The following is a 15,453-nucleotide window of genomic DNA, read 5'->3' on the forward strand; positions in this document are numbered from 1 at the left end:
ATTTACTCTTCTTTTACATATGTCAGCATTGTGCGTCTTATATCAAATCCCGACGCAATTTCTGTATTTCATCGTCAATGAGAAGGTCCAAGGGATAGAGTAAAGCTGCTGTAGTGCATCGGAATCTAATATTGATCTCCCAGGATTCGCTCAAAGCAAACCAGAAAAAATTGGGAAGATTTACTCTTCTTGTACTTAATTCGGCATTCTGCCTTTTGTATTAAATCCCGACGCAATTTATGTGTTTCATCATCAATGTGAAGGTCCAAGAGATAGAGTAAAGCTGCAGTAGTGCATCGGAATCTAATACTTATCGCCCAGGAAACGTTCAAAGCAATCCAGATAAAATTGAGAAGTTTTAATCTTCTTGTACTTAAGTCGGCATTGTGCCTTTTGTATTAAATCCCGACGCAATTTCTGTGTTTATTCGTCATTATGAAGGTCCATGGGATAGAGTAAATCTGCAGTAGTGCATCGGAATCTAATACAGATCACCCAGGAAACGCCCTAAGCAAACCACAAACAATGAGACGATTTACTCTTCTTGTACTTAAGTCGGCATTGTGCCCTGTGTATTAAATCCCGACGCAATTACTGTGTTTCATCGTCAATGTGACGGACCAAGGGATAGAGTAAAGCTGCAGTAGTGCATCGGAATCTAATACTGATCCCCTAGGAAACACTCAAAGCAAACCACAAACAATGAGAAGATTTACTCTTCTTGTACCTAAGTCGGCATTGTGCTTTTTTTATTAAATCCCGACGCAATTTCTGTGTTTCATCGTAAATGTGAAGGACCATGGGTTAGAGTAAAGCTGCAGTAGTACATCGGAAACAAATACTGATCTCCCGGGAAACGCACAAAGCAAACCACAAACAGTGAGAAGATTGACTTTTCTTGTACTTAAGTCGGCATTGTGCATTTTGTATTAAATCCCGACATTTTTACTGTGTTTCATCGTCAAATTGAAGGTCCAAGGGATAGTGTAAAGCTGCTGTAGTGCATCGGAATCTAATTCTGATCTCCCGGGAAACACTCTAACAAACCACAAACAATGAGAAGATTTACTCTTCTTGTACCTAAGTCGGCATTATGCCTTTTCTGGTAAATCCCGACGCAATATCTGTTTTTCATCGTCAATGTAGAGGTCCAAGGGATAGAGAAAAGCTGCAGTAGTGCATCGGTTTCTAATACTGATCTCCCAGGAAACGCCCAAAGCAAACCACAAACAATGAGAAGATTTACTCTTCTTGTACTTAAGTCTGCATTGTGCCTTTTGTATTAAATCCCGACGCAATATCTGAATTTCATCGTCTATGTAACCCATGAACCATGGACCTTGCCGTTGGTGGGGAGGCTTGCGTGCCTCAGCGATACAGATAGCCGTACCGTAGGTGCAACCACAACGGAGTTGTATCTGTTGAGAGGCCAGACAAATGTGTGGTTCCTGAAGAGGGGCAGCAGCCTTTTCAGTAGTTGCAAGGGCAACAGTCTGGATGATTGACTGATCTGGCCTTATAACAATAACCAAAACGGCCTTGCAGTGCTGGTACTGCGAACGGCTGAAAGCAAGGGGAAACTACAGCCGTAATTTTTCCCGAGGGCATGCAGCTTTACTGCATGATTACATGATGATGGCGTCCTCTTGGGTAAAATATTCCGGAGGTAAAATAGTCCCCCATTCGGATCTCCGGGCGGGGACTACTCAAGAGGATCTCGTTATCAGGAGAAAGAAAACTGGCGTTTTACGGATCGGAGCGTGGAATGTCAGATCCCTTAATCGGGCAGGTAGGTTAGAAAATTTAAAAAGGGAAATGGATAGGTTGAAGTTAGATATAGTGGGAATTAGTGAAGTTCGGTGGCAGGAGGAACAAGAATTCTGGTCAGGTGACTACAGGGTTATAAACACAAAATCAAATAGGGGTAATGCAGGAGTAGGTTTAATAATGAATAAGAAAATAGGAATGCGGGTAAGCTACTACATACAGCATAGTGAACGCATTATTGTGGCCAAGATAGATACGAAGCCCACACCTACTACAGTAGTACAAGTTTATATGCCAACTAGCTCTGCAGATGACGAAGAAATTGAAGAAATGTATGATGAAATAAAAGAAATTATTCAGATTGTGAAGGGAGACGAAAATTTAATAGTCATGGGTGACTGGAATTCGAGTGTAGGAAAAGGGAGAGAAGGAAACATAGTAGGTGAATATGGATTGGGGGACAGAAATGAAAGAGGAAGCCGCCTGGTCGAATTTTGCACAGAGCACAACATAATCATAACTAACACTTGGTTTAAGAATCATGAAAGAAGGTTGTATACATGGAAGAACCCTGGAGATACTAAAAGGTTTCAGATAGATTATATAATGGTAAGTCAGAGATTTAGGAACCAGGTTTTAAATTGTAAGACATTTCCAGGGGCAGATGTGGACTCTGACCACAATCTAATGGTTATGACCTGTAGATTAAAACTGAAGAAACTGCAAAAAGGTGGGAATTTACGGAGATGGGACCTGGATAAACTAAAAGAACCAGAGGTTGTACAGAGATTCAGGGAGAGCATAAGGGAGCAATTGACAGGAATGGGGGAAATAAATACAGTAGAAGAAGAATGGATAGCTTTGAGGGATGAAGTAGTGAAGGCAGCAGAGGATCAAGTTGGTAAAAAGACGAGGGCTAGTAGAAATCCTTGGGTAACAGAAGAAATATTGAATTTAATTGATGAAAGGAGAAAATATAAAAATGCAGTAAGTGAAACAGGCAAAAAGGAATACAAACGTCTCAAAAATGAGATCGACAGGAAGTGCAAAATGGCTAAGCAGGGATGGCTAGAGGACAAATGTAAGGATGTAGAGGCCTATCTCACTAGGGGTAAGATAGATACCGCCTACAGGAAAATTAAAGAGACCTTTGGAGATAAGAGAACGACTTGTATGAATTTCAAGAGCTCAGATGGAAACCCAGTTCTAAGCAAAGAAGGGAAAGCAGAAAGGTGGAAGGAGTATATAGAGGGTCTATACAAGGGCGATGTACTTGAGGACAATATTATGGAAATGGAAGAGGATGTAGATGAAGATGAAATGGGAGATACGATACTGCGTGAAGAGTTCGACAGAGCACTGAAAGACCTGAGTCGAAACAAGGCCCCCGGAGTAGACAATATTCCATTGGAACTACTGACGGCCTTGGGAGAGCCAGTCCTGACAAAACTCTACCATCTGGTGAGCAAGATGTATGAAACAGGCGAAATACCCTCAGACTTCAAGAAGAATATAATAATTGCAATCCCAAAGAAAGCCGGTGTTGACAGATGTGAAAATTACCGAACTATCAGCTTAATAAGTCACAGCTGCAAAATACTAACACGAATTCTTTACAGACGAATGGAAAAACTAGTAGAAGCCAACCTCGGGGAAGATCAGTTTGGATTCCGTAGAAACACTGGAACACGTGAGGCAATACTGACCTTACGACTTATCTTAGAAGAAAGATTAAGGAAAGGCAAACCTACGTTTCTAGCATTTGTAGACTTAGAGAAAGCTTTTGACAATGTTGACTGGAATACTCTCTTTCAAATTCTAAAGGTGGCAGGGGTAAAATACAGGGAGCGAAAGGCTATTTACAATTTGTACAGAAACCAGATGGCAGTTATAAGAGTCGAGGGACATGAAAGGGAAGCAGTGGTTGGGAAGGGAGTAAGACAGGGTTGTAGCCTCTCCCCGATGTTGTTCAATCTGTATATTGAGCAAGCAGTAAAGGAAACAAAAGAAAAATTCGGAGTAGGTATTAAAATTCATGGAGAAGAAATAAAAACTTTGAGGTTTGCCGATGACATTGTAATTCTGTCAGAGACAGCAAAGGACTTGCAAGAGCAGTTGAACGGAATTGACAGTGTCTTGAAAGGAGGATATAAGCTGAACATCAACAAAAGCAAAACAAGGATAATGGAATGTAGTCTAATTAAGTCGGGTGATGCTGAGGGAATTAGATTAGGAAATGAGACACTTAAAGTAGTAAAGGAGTTTTGCTATTTGGGGAGCAAAATAACTGATGATGGTCGAAGTAGAGAGGATATAAAATGTAGGCTGGCAATGGCAAGGAAAGCGTTTCTGAAGAAGAGAAATTTGTTAACATCCAGTATTGATTTAAGTGTCAGGAAGTCATTTCTGAAAGTATTCGTATGGAGTGTAGCCATGTATGGAAGTGAAACATGGACGATAAATAGTTTGGACAAGAAGAGAATAGAAGCTTTCGAAATGTGGTGCTACAGAAGAATGCTGAAGATTAGATGGGTAGATCACATAACTAATGAAGAAGTATTGAATAGGATTGGGGAGAAGAGAAGTTTGTGGCACAACTTGACCAGAAGAAGGGATCGGTTGGTAGGACATGTTCTGAGGCATCAAGGGATCACCAATTTAGTATTGGAGGGCAGCGTGGAGGGTAAAAATCGTAGAGGGAGACCAAGAGATGAATACACTAAGCAGATTCAGAAGGATGTAGGTTGCAGTAGGTACTGGGAGATGAAAAAGCTTGCACAGGATAGAGTAGCATGGAGAGCTGCATCAAACCAGTCTCAGGACTGAAGACCACAACAACATGTAAAGGTTCAAGTGATAGAGTAAAGCTGCAGTAGTACATCGGAATCTAATTCTGATCTGGCAGGATACGCTCAAAGCAATCCACAATCAATGAGAAGAATAACTGTTCTTGTACTTAAGTCGGAATTGTGCTTTTTGTATTAAATCCCGACGGACTTTCTGTGTTTCATCGTCAATGTGAAACACCAAGGGTTAGAGTAAAGCTGCAGTAGTGCATCGGAATCTAATACTGATCTCCCAGGAAACGCTCAAAGCAAACCACAAACAACGAGAAGATTTACTCTTCTTGTACTTAAGTCGGCATTATGCATTTTGTATCAAATCCCGATGCAATTTCTGCGTTTCATCGTCAATGTGAATGTCCAAGGGATAGAGTAAAGCTGCAGTAGTGCATCGGTTTCTAAACTGATCTCCCAGGAAACGCCCAAAGCAAACCACAAACAATGAGAAGATTTACTCTTCTTGTACTTAAGTTGGCATTGTGCCTTTTGTATTAAATCCCGACGGCTTTACAATGTTCCATCGTCAATTTGAAGGTCCAAGGGATAGAGTAAAGCTGCTGTAGAGCATCGTAATCTAATACTGATCTCCCAGGTAACGCTCAAAACAATCCACAAACAATGAAAAGATTTACTCTTCTTGTACTTAAGTCGTCAATGAGCCTTTTGTATTTAATTCCCGACGCAATTTCTGTATTTCATCGTCGATGTGAAGCTCCAAGGGATAGAGTAAAGCTGCAGTAGTGCATCGGAATCTAGTTCTGATCCCATAGGAAACGCTCAAAGCAAATTACAAACAATGAGAAGATTTACTCTGCTTGTTCTTAAGTCGGTATTGTGCATTTTGTATTAAATCCCGACGCAATTTCTGTGTTTCATCATCAATAGGAACGACCGAGGGTTAGAGTAAAGCTGCAGTAGTACATCGAAATCTAATTCTGATCTCCCAGGAAGCGCTCTAAGCAAACCACAAACAATGAGAAGATATTTTCTTCTTGTACTTAAGTCGTCAATGCACCTTTTGTATTATATCCCCACGCAATTTCTGTGTTTCATCGTGAATGTGAAGGTCCAAGGGAAATAGTAAAGCTGCTGTAGTGCATTGGAATCTAATACTGATCTCCCACGAATCGCTCAAAGCAAACCACAAACAATGAGATAATTTACTCTTCTTGTACTTAAGTCGGCATTGTGCCTTTTGTATTAAATTCCGACGGCTTTACAGTGTTCCATCTTCAATTTGAAGGTCCAAGGGATAGAGTAGAGCTGCTGTAGAGCATCGTAATCTAATACTGATCTCCCAGGTAACGCTCAAAACAATCCACAAACAATGAAAAGATTTACTCTTCTTGTACTTAAGTCGTCAATGAGCCTTTTGTATTTAATTAACGACGAAATTTCTGTGTTTCTTCGTCAATGTGAAGATCCAAGGGATAGAGCAATACTGCAGCAGTGCATCAGAATCTAATAGAGACATCCCAGGAAAAGCTCAAAGCAAACCACAAACAGTGAGAAGATTTACTCTTCTTGTACTTAAGTCGGCATTGTGCCTTTTGTATTAACTCCCGACGGTTTTACTGTGTTTTATCGTCAATTTGAAGGTCCAAGGGATAGAGTAAAGCTGCAGTACTGCATCGACATGTAATACTGATCTCCCAGGAAACGCCCATAGCAAACCACAAACAATGAGAAGATTTACTCCTCTTCTACTTAAGACGGCATTGTGTCCTATTGTATTAAATCCTGGTGCAATTTCTGTGTTTCATCGGAAATGTGAAGGTCCAAAGAATAGAGTAAAGCTGCAGTAGTGCATCGGAATCTAATACTGATCTCCGAGGAAAGGCAAAGGAAACGACAAACAATGAGCAGATTTACTCTGCTTGTACTTAAGTCAGCGTTGTGCCTATTGTATTAAATCTCGACGCAATTTCTGTGTTTCAACGTCATTATGAAGGTCCAAGGGATAGAGTAAATTTGCAGTAGTGAATCGGAATCTAATATAGATGACCCAGGAATTACTCTAAGCAAACCACAAACAATGAGACGATTTACTCTTCTTGTACTTAAGTCGGCATTGTGCCCTTTGTATTAAATCCCGACGCAATTACTGTCTTTCATCGGCAATGTGAAGGACCAAGGGATAGGGTAAAGCTGCAGTAGTTCATCGGAATTTAATACTTATCTCCCAGGAAACGCTCAAAGCAAACACGAACCATTGAGAAGATTTACTCTTCCTGTACTTAAGTCAGCGTTGTGCCTTTTGTATTAAATCCCGACGCAATTTCTGTGTGTCATCGTCAATGTGAAGGTCCGAGGGTTTGAGTAAAGCTGCAGTAGTGCATCGATATCTAATTCTGATCTCCCAGGAAGCGCTCTAAGCAAACCACAAACAATGAGAAGATATTTTCTTCTTGTACTTACGTCGTCAATGTGCCTTTTGTATAAAATCCCCACGCAATTTCTGTGTTTAATCGTCAATGAGAAATTCCAAGGGATATAGTAAAGCTACTGTAGTGCATTGGAATCTAATGCTGATCACCCAGGAATCGCTCAAAGCAGACCACAAACAATGAGATAATTTACTCTTCTTGTACTTAAGTCGGCATTGTGCCTTTTGTATTAAATCCCGCCGCAATTTGTGTGTTTCAACGTCAATGTGAAGGTCCAAGGGATAGAGTAAAGCTTCAGTAGTGCATCGGAATCTAATACAGATCCCCTAGGAAACGCTCAAAGCAAACCACAAAGAATGAGAATAGTTACTCTTCTTGAACTTAAGTCGGCATTGTATCTTTTGTCTTAAGTCCTGACGCAATTTCTGTGTTTCATCGTCAATGTGAAGGTCCAAGGGATAGAGTAAAGCAGCAGTAGTGCATCGGAATCTAATACTGATCTCCCAGGAAACGCTCAAAGCAAACCACAAACAACGAGAAGATTTACTCTTCTTGTACTTAAGTCGGCATTATGCATTTTGTATCAAATCCCGATGCAATTTCTGCGTTTCATCGTCAATGTGAATGTCCAAGGGATAGAGTAAAGCTGCAGTAGTGCATCGGTTTCTAAACTGATCTCCCAGGAAACGCCCAAAGCAAACCACAAACAATGAGAAGATTTACTCTTCTTGTACTTAAGTTGGCATTGTGCCTATTGTATTAAATCTCGACGCAATTTTTGAGTTTCATCGTCAATGTGAAGGTCCAAGGGATAGAGCAATACTGCAGTAGTGCACCGGAATCAAATAGAGATCTCCCAGGAAACGCTCAAAGCAAACCACAAACAGTGAGAAGATTTACTCTTCTTGTACTTAAGTCGGCATTGTGCCTTTTGTATTAAATCCCGACGCAATTTCTGTGTTTCAACGTCAAAGTGAAGCTCCAAGGGATGGACTAAAGCTGCTGTAGTGCATCGGAATCTAATACCGATCTCCCAGGAAACACTCAAACAAACCACAAACAATGAGAAGAAATACTCCTCTTGTTCTTAAGTCGCATTATGCCTTTTCTTTTAAATCCCGACGCAATTTCCGTGTTTCATCGTGAATATGAACGTCCAAGGGATAGAGTAAATCTGCAGTAGTGCATCGGAATCTAATACTGATCTCCCAGGAAACAATCAAAGCAAACTTTAAAGAACGAGAAGATTTACTCTTATTGTACCTAAGTCAGCATTGTGCCTTTTCTGTTAAATCCCGACGCAATATCTGTGTTTCATCGTCAATGTGGAGGTCCAAGGGATAGAGAAAAGCTGCAGTAGTGCATCGGTTTCAAATACTGATCTCCCAGGAAACGCCCAAAGCAAACCACAAACAATCGGAAGATTTACTCTTCTTGTACTTAAGTCGGCATTGTGCCTTTTGTATTTAATTCCGACGCAATTTCTGAATTTCATCGTGAGTGTAAAGGTCCAAGTGATAGAGTAAAGCAGCAGTAGTACATCGGAATCTAATTCTGATCTCCCAGGATACGCTCAAAGCAATCTACAATCAATGAGAAGAATTACTGTTCTTGTACTTAAGTCGGAATTGTGCTTTTTGTATTAAATCCCTACGGACTTTCTGTGTTTCATCGTCAATGTGAAGCACCAAGGGATAGAGTAATGCTGCAGTAGTGCATCGGAATCTTATACTGATCTCCCAGGAAATGCTCAAAGCAAACCACAAACAATGAGAGGATTTACTCTTCTTGTACTTAAGTCACCATTGTGCCTTTTGTATTAAATCCCGAAGCAATTTCTGTGTTTCATCGTCAATGTGAAGGTCCAAGATATAGAGTAAAGCTGCAGTACTGCATCGACATCTAATACTGATCTCCCAGGAAACGCCCATAGCAAACCACAAACAATGAGAGCATTTACTCTTCTTTTACATATGTCAGCATTGTGCGTCTTATATCAAATCCTGACGCAATTTCTGTATTTCATCGTCAATGAGAAGGTCCAAGGGATAGAGTAAAGCTGCTGTAGTGCATCGGAATCTAATATTGATCTCCCAGGATTCGCTCAAAGCAAACCAGAAAAAATTGGGAAGATTTACTCTTCTTGTACTTAATTCGGCATTCTGCCTTTTGTATTAAATCCCGACGCAATTTATGTGTTTCATCATCAATGTGAAGGTCCAAGAGATAGAGTAAAGGTGCAGTAGTGCATCGGAATCTAATACTTATCGCCCAGGAAACGTTCAAAGCAATCCAGAAAAAATTGAGAAGTTTTAATCTTCTTGTACTTAAGTCGGCATTGTGCCTTTTGTATTAAATCCCGACGCAATTTCTGTGTTTATTCGTCATTATGAAGGTCCATGGGATAGAGTAAATCTGCAGTAGTGCATCGGAATCTAATACAGATCACCCAGGAAACGCTCTAAGCAAACCACAAACAATGAGACGATTTACTCTTCTTGTACTTAAGTCGGCATTGTGCCCTGTGTATTAAATCCCGACGCAATTACTGTGTTTCATCGTCAATGTGACGGACCAAGGGATAGAGTAAAGCTGCAGTAGTGCATCGGAATCTAATACTGATCCCCTAGGAAACACTCAAAGCAAACCACAAACAATGAGAAGATTTACTCTTCTTGTACCTAAGTCGGCATTGTGCTTTTTTTATTAAATCCCGACGCAATTTCTGTGTTTCATCGTAAATGTGAAGGACCATGGGTTAGAGTAAAGCTGCAGTAGTACATCGGAAACAAATACTGATCTCCCGGGAAACGCACAAAGCAAACCACAAACAGTGAGAAGATTGACTTTTCTTGTACTTAAGTCGGCATTGTGCATTTTGTATTAAATCCCGACATTTTTACTGTGTTTCATCGTCAAATTGAAGGTCCAAGGGATAGTGTAAAGCTGCTGTAGTGCATCGGAATCTAATTCTGATCTCCCGGGAAACACTCTAACAAACCACAAACAATGAGAAGATTTACTCTTCTTGTACCTAAGTCGGCATTATGCCTTTTCTGGTAAATCCCGACGCAATATCTGTTTTTCATCGTCAATGTAGAGGTCCAAGGGATAGAGAAAAGCTGCAGTAGTGCATCGGTTTCTAATACTGATCTCCCAGGAAACGCCCAAAGCAAACCACAAACAATGAGAAGATTTACTCTTCTTGTACTTAAGTCTGCATTGTGCCTTTTGTATTAAATCCCGACGCAATATCTGAATTTCATCGTCTATGTAACCCATGAACCATGGACCTTGCCGTTGGTGGGGAGGCTTGCGTGCCTCAGCGATACAGATAGCCGTACCGTAGGTGCAACCACAACGGAGTTGTATCTGTTGAGAGGCCAGACAAATGTGTGGTTCCTGAAGAGGGGCAGCAGCCTTTTCAGTAGTTGCAAGGGCAACAGTCTGGATGATTGACTGATCTGGCCTTATAACAATAACCAAAACGGCCTTGCTGTGCTGGTACTGCGAACGGCTGAAAGCAAGGGGAAACTACAGCCGTAATTTTTCCCGAGGGCATGCAGCTTTACTGCAAGATTACATGATGATGGCGTCCTCTTGGGTAAAATATTCCAGAGGTAAAATAGTCCCCCATTCGGATCTCCGGGCGTGGACTACTCAAGAGGATGTCGTTATCAGGAGAAAGAAAACTGGCGTTTTACGGATCGGAGCGTGGAATGTCAGATCCCTTAATCGGGCAGGTAGGTTAGAAAATTTAAAAAGGGAAATGGATAGGTTGAAATTAGATATAGTGGGAATTAGTGAAGTTCGGTGGCAGGAGGAACAAGAATTCTGGTCAGGTGACTACAGGGTTATAAACACAAAATCAAATAGGGGTAATGCAGGAGTAGGTTTAATAATGAATAAGAAAATAGGAATGCGGGTAAGCTACTACATACAGCATAGTGAACGCATTATTGTGGCCAAGATAGATACGAAGCCCACACCTACTACAGTAGTACAAGTTTATATGCCAACCAGCTCTGCAGATGACGAAGAAATTGAAGAAATGTATGATGAAATAAAAGAAATTATTCAGATTGTGAAGGGAGACGAAAATTTAATAGTCATGGTTGACTGGAATTCGAGTGTAGGAAAAGGGAGAGAAGGAAACATAGTAGGTGAATATGGATTGGGGGACAGAAATGAAAGAGGAAGCCGCCTGGTCGAATTTTGCACAGAGCACAACATAATCATAACTAACACTTGGTTTAAGAATCATGAAAGAAGGTTGTATACATGGAAGAACCCTGGAGATACTAAAAGGTTTCAGATAGATTATATAATGGTAAGTCAGAGATTTAGGAACCAGGTTTTAAATTGTAAGACATTTCCAGGGGCAGATGTGGACTCTGACCACAATCTATTGGTTATGACCTGTAGATTAAAACTGAAGAAACTGCAAAAAGGTGGGAATTTACGGAGATGGGACCTGGATAAACTAAAAGAACCAGAGGTTGTACAGAGATTCAGGGAGAGCATAAGGGAGCAATTGACAGGAATGGGGGAAATAAATACAGTAGAAGAAGAATGGATAGCTTTGAGGGATGAAGTAGTGAAGGCAGCAGAGGATCAAGTTGGTAAAAAGACGAGGGCTAGTAGAAATCCTTGGGTAACAGAAGAAATATTGAATTTAATTGATGAAAGGAGAAAATATAAAAATGCAGTAAGTGAAACAGGCAAAAAGGAATACAAACGTCTCAAAAATGAGATCGACAGGAAGTGCAAAATGGCTAAGCAGGGATGGCTAGAGGACAAATGTAAGGATGTAGAGGCCTATCTCACTAGGGGTAAGATAGATACCGCCTACAGGAAAATTAAAGAGACCTTTGGAGATAAGAGAACGACTTGTATGAATTTCAAGAGCTCAGATGGAAACCCAGTTCTAAGCAAAGAAGGGAAAGCAGAAAGGTGGAAGGAGTATATAGAGGGTCTATACAAGGGCGATGTACTTGAGGACAATATTATGGAAATGGAAGAGGATGTAGATGAAGATGAAATGGGAGATACGATACTGCGTGAAGAGTTCGACAGAGCACTGAAAGACCTGAGTCGAAACAAGGCCCCCGGAGTAGACAATATTCCATTGGAACTACTGACGGCCTTGGGAGAGCCAGTCCTGACAAAACTCTACCATCTGGTGAGCAAGATGTATGAAACAGGCGAAATACCCTCAGACTTCAAGAAGAATATAATAATTGCAATCCCAAAGAAAGCCGGTGTTGACAGATGTGAAAATTACCGAACTATCAGCTTAATAAGTCACAGCTGCAAAATACTAACACGAATTCTTTACAGACGAATGGAAAAACTAGTAGAAGCCAACCTCGGGGAAGATCAGTTTGGATTCCGTAGAAACACTGGAACACGTGAGGCAATACTGACCTTACGACTTATCTTAGAAGAAAGATTAAGGAAAGGCAAACCTACGTTTCTAGCATTTGTAGACTTAGAGAAAGCTTTTGACAATGTTGACTGGAATACTCTCTTTCAAATTCTAAAGGTGGCAGGGGTAAAATACAGGGAGCGAAAGGCTATTTACAATTTGTACAGAAACCAGATGGCAGTTATAAGAGTCGAGGGACATGAAAGGGAAGCAGTGGTTGGGAAGGGAGTAAGACAGGGTTGTAGCCTCTCCCCGATGTTGTTCAATCTGTATATTGAGCAAGCAGTAAAGGAAACAAAAGAAAAATTCGGAGTAGGTATTAAAATTCATGGAGAAGAAATAAAAACTTTGAGGTTTGCCGATGACATTGTAATTCTGTCAGAGACAGCAAAGGACTTGCAAGAGCAGTTGAACGGAATTGACAGTGTCTTGAAAGGAGGATATAAGATGAACATCAACAAAAGCAAAACAAGGATAATGGAATGTAGTCTAATTAAGTCGGGTGATGCTGAGGGAATTAGATTAGGAAATGAGACACTTAAAGTAGTAAAGGAGTTTTGCTATTTGGGGAGCAAAATAACTGATGATGGTCGAAGTAGAGAGGATATAAAATGTAGGCTGGCAATGGCAAGGAAAGCGTTTCTGAAGAAGAGAAATTTGTTAACATCCAGTATTGATTTAAGTGTCAGGAAGTCATTTCTGAAAGTATTCGTATGGAGTGTAGCCATGTATGGAAGTGAAACATGGACGATAAATAGTTTGGACAAGAAGAGGATAGAAGCTTTCGAAATGTGGTGCTACAGAAGAATGCTGAAGATTAGATGGGTAGATCACATAACTAATGAAGAAGTATTGAATAGGATTGGGGAGAAGAGAAGTTTGTGGCACAACTTGACCAGAAGAAGGGATCGGTTGGTAGGACATGTTCTGAGGCATCAAGGGATCACCAATTTAGTATTGGAGGGCAGCGTGGAGGGTAAAAATCGTAGAGGGAGACCAAGAGATGAATACACTAAGCAGATTCAGAAGCATGTAGGTTGCAGTAGGTACTGGGAGATGAAAAAGCTTGCACAGGATAGAGTAGCATGGAGAGCTGCATCAAACCAGTCTCAGGACTGAAGACCACAACAACATGTAAAGGTTCAAGTGATAGAGTAAAGCTGCAGTAGTACATCGGAATCTAATTCTGATCTCCCAGGATACGCTCAAAGCAATCCACAATCAATGAGAAGAATAACTGTTCTTGTACTTAAGTCGGAATTGTGCTTTTTGTATTAAATCCCGACGGACTTTCTGTGTTTCATCGTCAATGTGAAACACCAAGGGTTAGAGTAAAGCTGCAGTAGTGCATCGGAATCTAATACTGATCTCCCAGGAAACGCTCAAAGCAAACCACAAACAACGAGAAGATTTACTCTTCTTGTACTCAAGTCGGCATTATGCATTTTGTATCAAATCCCGATGCAATTTCTGCGTTTCATCGTCAATGTGAATGTCCAAGGGATAGAGTAAAGCTGCAGTAGTGCATCGGTTTCTAAACTGATCTCCCAGGAAACGCCCAAAGCAAACCACAAACAATGAGAAGATTTACTCTTCTTGTACTTAAGTTGGCATTGTGCCTATTGTATTAAATCTCCACGCAATTTTTGAGTTTCATCGTCAATGTGAAGGTCCAAGGGATAGAGCAATACTGCAGTAGTGCACCGGAATCAAATAGAGATCTCCCAGGAAACGCTCAAAGCAAACCACACACAGTGAGAAGATTTACTCTTCTTGTACTTAAGTCGGCATTGTGCCTTTTGTATTAAATCCCGACGCAATTTCTGTGTTTCAACGTCAAAGTGAAGCTCCAAGGGATAGACTAAAGCTGCTGTAGTGCATCGGAATCTAATACCGATCTCCCAGGAAACACTCAAACAAACCACAAAAAATGAGATGATTTAATCTTCTTGCACTTAAGTCGGCATTGTGCATTTTGTATTATATCCCGACGCAATTTCTGTGTTTCAACGTCAATGTGATGGTCCAAGGTATAGAGTAATGCTGCAGTAGTGCATCGGAATCTAATACTTATCTCCCAGGAAACGCTCAAAGCAAACCACAAACAATGAGAAGAAAAACTCCTCTTGTTCTTAAGTCGCATTATGCCTTTTCTATTAAATCCCGACGCAATATCTGTGTTTCATCGTCAATATGAAGGTCCAAGGGATAGAGTAAATCTGCAGTAGTGCATCGGAATCTAATACTGATCTCCCAGGAAACAATCAAAGCAAACTTTAAAGAATGAGAAGATTTACTCTTCTTGTACCTAAGTCGGCATTGTGCCTTTTCTGTTAAATCCCGACGCAATATCTGTGTTTCATCGTCAATGTGGAGGTCCAAGGGATAGAGAAAAGCTGCAGTAGTGCATCGGTTTCAAATACTGATCTCCCAGGAAACGCCCAAAGCAAACCACAAACAATCGGAAAATTTACTCTTCTTGTACTTAAGTCGGCATTGTGCCTTTTGTATTTAATTCCGACGCAATTTCTGAATTTCATCGTCAGTGTAAAGGTCCAAGTGATAGAGTAAAGCAGCAGTAGTACATCGGAATCTAATTCTGATTTCCCAGGATACGCTCAAAGCAATCTACAATCAATGAGAAGAATTACTGTTCTTGTACTTAAGTCGGAATTGTGCTTTTTGTATTAAATCCCTACGGACTTTCTGAGTTTCATCATCAATGTGAAGCACCAAGGGATAGAGTAGAGCTGCAGTAGTGCATCGGAATCTTATACTGATCTCCCAGGAAATGCTCAAAGCAAACCACAAACAATGAGAGGATTTACTCTTCTTGTACTTAAGTCACCATTGTGCCTTTTGTATTAAATCCCGAAGCAATTTCTGTGTTTCATCCTCAATGTGAAGGTCCAAGATATAAAGTAAAGCTGCAGTACTGCATCGACATCTAATACTGATCTCCCAGGAAACGCCCATAGCAAACCACAAACAATGAGAGCATTTACTCTTCTTTTACATATGTCAGCAT

The sequence above is a fragment of the Schistocerca piceifrons genome, chromosome X, assembly GCF_021461385.2.
Source record: "Schistocerca piceifrons isolate TAMUIC-IGC-003096 chromosome X, iqSchPice1.1, whole genome shotgun sequence".
In the NCBI taxonomy this organism is placed as follows: Eukaryota; Metazoa; Arthropoda; class Insecta; order Orthoptera; family Acrididae; genus Schistocerca; species Schistocerca piceifrons.